Source organism: Schistocerca nitens, chromosome 7, assembly GCF_023898315.1.
Source record: "Schistocerca nitens isolate TAMUIC-IGC-003100 chromosome 7, iqSchNite1.1, whole genome shotgun sequence".
Lineage (NCBI taxonomy): Eukaryota > Metazoa > Arthropoda > Insecta > Orthoptera > Acrididae > Schistocerca > Schistocerca nitens.
The window spans coordinates 307,633,327-307,638,326 of NC_064620.1; the positions used below are offsets into that span (position 1 = coordinate 307,633,327).

The window sequence follows — 5,000 nt, forward strand, 5'->3', positions numbered from 1 at the left end:
CAAGAATTTCACCTCTAACGTCGCAATACGAATGCCCCCGCCTGTCCCTATTAATCATTACCTCGGGTTCCGAAAACCAACAAAATAGAACCGAGGTCCTATTCCATTATTCCATGCACACAGTATTCAGGCGGGCTTGCCTGCTTTAAGCACTCTAATTTGTTCAAAGTAAACGTGCCGGCCCACCGAGACACTCAATAAAGAGCACCCTGGTAGGATTTCAACGGGGTCCGCCTCGGGACGCACGAGCACGCACGAGGCGGTCGCACGCCTTCGGCTCGCCCCACCGGCAGGACGTCCCACGATACATGCCAGTTAAACACCGACGGGCGGTGAACCAACAGCGTGGGACACAAATCCAACTACGAGCTTTTTAACCGCAACAACTTTAATATACGCTATTGGAGCTGGAATTACCGCGGCTGCTGGCACCAGACTTGCCCTCCAATAGATACTCGTTAAAGGATTTAAAGTGTACTCATTCCGATTACGGGGCCTCGGATGAGTCCCGTATCGTTATTTTTCGTCACTACCTCCCCGTGCCGGGAGTGGGTAATTTGCGCGCCTGCTGCCTTCCTTGGATGTGGTAGCCGTTTCTCAGGCTCCCTCTCCGGAATCGAACCCTGATTCCCCGTTACCCGTTACAACCATGGTAGGCGCAGAACCTACCATCGACAGTTGATAAGGCAGACATTTGAAAGATGCGTCGCCGGTACGAAGACCGTGCGATCAGCCCAAAGTTATTCAGAGTCACCAAGGCAAACGGACCGGACGAGCCGACCGATTGGTTTTGATCTAATAAAAGCGTCCCTTCCATCTCTGGTCGGGACTCTGTTTGCATGTATTAGCTCTAGAATTACCACAGTTATCCAAGTAACGTGGGTACGATCTAAGGAACCATAACTGATTTAATGAGCCATTCGCGGTTTCACCTTAATGCGGCTTGTACTGAGACATGCATGGCTTAATCTTTGAGACAAGCATATGACTACTGGCAGGATCAACCAGGGAGCTGCGTCAACTAGAGCTGAGCAGCCGGCCGCCCGGGAGTGTGTCCCGGGGGCCCGCGCGAACACGCAAGCGTCCGCTCAATTATTCTGCAAACAGGAGGAGGCTGGGCTCCCCTGCACGATACACCTCGAAACCCTCTCAGGTCCCGGCGGCGCGCAGCGCCGTCCTAAGTACTTGGTCGGGTTCGAGAGAGGCGCAATCGCCCGGAGATAGGCGAGTAGACGCTTTCAGTGCGACCACCCGTGCTCCCAACTGAGCTTGCCGCTGCCGACAGAGGCCCGGGAGCGTGCTGTCGTGGTGTTGCCGGCGGGAGACAACACGCGGCCACAAACAGTGACCGGGCAGCTCCAACGCCAGCGCCACAGAGGGGCAGAGCCCCACTTGGGTGCCAAAGCGAACTCTCCCAGCACAGCGCACGCGCCAACACATCCGCACAGCTGCGATACAAACCACCTGCGAGAACCGCGGGGGCGACCGAGCAGCAGACGGCGTCGCGGCGCCGAGTGCCGGGCGGCGGCGCATCCTCAACGCACACAGTCCTCAATCGGACCAGCACACTGCAGATGTCCACCGCGCTTCGCACCGGGCCCGGGAGGACCCACTTTGGCCGCACGGCGCCGCGCGCTGGGTGCGCCGGCACGCAGATGCGCCGCCTGCCGCGTCCGTCAGCCGGCGCGCCTGCCACTGGGCGCCCCCACCAGCCGGCTGCCGCGCGTGCGCCCACGCAGCGCGCGGCCAGCACGCCGGGCGCCCCCCCCTCACCGGCCGGGGACGGTCCCACCCAGCCACCGCCGCGTATCGCTTCATACCCACATGCCCACTCACGTTCGTGGGTATGACGGGTGTCGCTGAAGCAACCGGTTAATACCTGTACCGATCGTCGATATCAACGATTCACCTCCAGCGCGAACAACCGCGCAACAACGGATTTCCAGTTCATTTGCGTAACTTGGGCAGCAAACGTAGACATCCATCTACATTTGCGACTTCTACGAGTCTTGCATGCCTGGATGTTGTGTGTCACGACGCACTCCATCAGCATACATACACGCTGCGACGTGTGCACGAAAGAACACGTGGAAGGTGGCCAGCGTACGTATACGAATGCCATTGCACAGCTGCGAAGCGCATTCAACACGCGAACTCCTGACCGACGAGCTAGAGGTGACAGGAGGGGAGGGGGGGGGGGGCGGGGGCGATATACGTCCTATTGCAGTACACAATACAGTGGATAGCGGGACCATGTGGAAAGTAAGCAACACTCGCAAGATGTGAGGGTACGCACCGTAAAATGAATCAATACGCAGAACACCACAGTGTGCGCGAAGTGAACTATGTTGAGATGGTTGCAATTAGGCAACGCTACACGAATTCCTAGAGTCATATAACTAACAATTACAGGGCAGGTTAGGGCGCAACGTGGGTTAGGTTAGGGCGCAACGTGGGTTAGGTTAGGGCGCAACGTGGGTTAGGTTAGGGCGCAACGTGGGTTAGGTTAGGGCCCAACGTGGGTTAGGTTAGGGCCCAACGTGGGTTAGGTTAGGGCCCAACGTGGGTTAGGTTAGGGCGCAACTTGGGTTAGGTTAGGGCGCAACTTGGGTTAGGTTAGGGCGCAACTTGGGTTAGGTTAGGGCGCAACTTGGGTTAGGTTAGGGCGCAACTTGGGTTAGGTTAGGGCGCAACTTGGGTTAGGTTAGGGCGCAACTTGGGTTAGGTTAGGGCGCAACTTGGGTTAGGTTAGGGCGCAACTTGGGTTAGGTTAGGGCGCAACTTGGGTTAGGTTAGGGCGCAACTTGGGTTAGGTTAGGGCGCAACTTGGGTTAGGTTAGGGCGCAACTTGGGTTAGGTTAGGGCGCAACTTGGGTTAGGTTAGGGCGCAACTTGGGTTAGGTTAGGGCGCAACTTGGGTTAGGTTAGGGCGCAACTTGGGTTAGGTTAGGGCGCAACTTGGGTTAGGTTAGGGCGCAACTTGGGTTAGGTTAGGGCGCAACTTGGGTTAGGTTAGGGCGCAACTTGGGTTAGGTTAAGGCGCAACTTGGGTTAGGTTAAGGCGCAACTTGGGTTAGGTTAAGGCGCAACTTGGGTTAGGTTAAGGCGCAACTTGGGTTAGGTTAAGGCGCAACGTGGGTTAGGTTAGGGCGCAACGTGGGTTAGGTTAGGGCGCAACGTGGGTTAGGTTAGGGCGCAACGTGGGTTAGGTTAGGGCGCAACGTGGGTTAGGTTAGGGCGCAACGTGGGTTAGGTTAGGGCGCAACGTGGGTTAGGTTAGGGCGCAACGTGGGTTAGGTTAGGGCGCAACGTGGGTTAGGTTAGGGCGCAACGCGGGTTAGGTTAGGGCGCAACGCGGGTTAGGTTAGGGCCCAACGCGGGTTAGGTTAGGGCGCAACGCGGGTTAGGTTAGGGCGCAACGCGGGTTAGGTTAGGGCGCAACGCGGGTTAGGTTAGGGCGCAACGCGGGTTAGGTTAGGGCGCAACGCGGGTTAGGTTAGGGCGCAACGCGGGTTAGGTTAGGGCGCAACGCAGGTTAGGTTAGGGCGCAACGCAGGTTAGGTTAGGGCGCAACGCAGGTTAGGTTAGGGCGCAACGCGGGTTAGGTTAGGGCGCAACGCGGGTTAGGTTAAGGCGCAACGCGGGTTAGGTTAGGGCGCAACGCGGGTTAGGTTAGGGCGCAACTTGGGTTAGGTTAGGGCGCAACTTGGGTTAGGTTAAGGCGCAACTTGGGTTAGGTTAAGGCGCAACTTGGGTTAGGTTAAGGCGCAACTTGGGTTAGGTTAAGGCGCAACTTGGGTTAGGTTAAGGCGCAACTTGGGTTAGGTTAAGGCGCAACGTGGGTTAGGTTAGGGCGCAACGTGGGTTAGGTTAGGGCGCAACGTGGGTTAGGTTAGGGCGCAACGTGGGTTAGGTTAGGGCGCAACGTGGGTTAGGTTAAGGCAGAAGTTGGGTTAGGTTAAGGCAGAAGTTGGGTTAGGTTAAGGCAGAAGTTGGGTTAGGTTAAGGCAGAAGTTGGGTTAAGGGATGGTGTGTGTGGGGGGGGGGGGTGGCGAGGTTCGTTGATAGTGATGGTAGTAAGTGGACGCCTGAGGCACTATCAGATATGTCACGTCAGTTGCACTTGTGGCTCATGGCAGGTGGCGCGCCCGTTCTGTGTTTGTGGCAAAGGAGTGGCACACCTGTGTCTTTCATTCCTGCCATTGTTTATGTGCTGTGAGATGCGGCAGTGTGGTGCTGTTGGGTGCACCCCTGTGTAGGACATGTGTGGGTGTTGGTGGCGTATCTGAGCAATGGTGGTTGTAGGAAGAGTGGGATATTCAGTTTTCTGGTTCGACGTCCCGGTCTGGTTATCATAGTGTGGATGGTGTACTGTGGCCGAGAGGATGCACTGGATGTTGTTCCATGCTGGTACTTAGATGTTGTGTCTGCGTCTGTTACAGGCATAGACTAGTGGGTGATGGAGTGTGTGGGTGACGTGTGGTTGACATTGTGTGCACAGACGTTCAGCATGTATAGGGACAGTTGTATGTGTTATCTATATTCCGATGACTGCGCGTATTACTAAGCACCGCCGTGTATAAGCTTAATGTATGTATAGTCAATGCCTGTTCTATCTCTGTACAGTAGTAGCGGTGCGACTGCACTAGCTAGCTACACCTCGCGGCATCGTCCCCCGGTGTATGGCATATGATTATAAACATTCTGTCTATTAGTCAAAACCGGTGGTGTGACTACGTCACATGTTTGAGGTGGGGGACGCAACACCGTGCCGGTGGGTCAGGGCTGCGAAACACTTTCCCCACACTGGGGGCTCGGACCCTCATTACTCGTCCGAGTAATATATTGCGGAGCGCACATAGCCATTGCCCAGAGTCTTTGCGACTGCGAGTGCAACGCTCACGGGGACCGACGTGGATGGGGCGGCCCATAGCTGATCGCTCAGCATCGGAATCCGTACAGTGAGCGACGCGGTCGCGCACAGACTTAGAGCACGTTTA

The 5,000-nt window shown here is 56.4% G+C and overlaps 1 non-coding gene across 1 annotated transcript in view; it reads right to left on the reverse strand.

The window, feature by feature from the left end:
* Positions 1 to 1,011, reverse strand: part of LOC126196960 (small subunit ribosomal RNA) — a 1,909-nt gene extending 898 nt beyond the window's left edge. Inside the window, exon 1 of the ribosomal RNA XR_007539379.1 lies at positions 1 to 1,011. This exon is cut by the window's left edge and continues 898 nt beyond it. This is a non-coding gene — a ribosomal RNA (small subunit ribosomal RNA).
* Between the last annotated feature and the right edge of the window lie 3,989 nt (positions 1,012 to 5,000).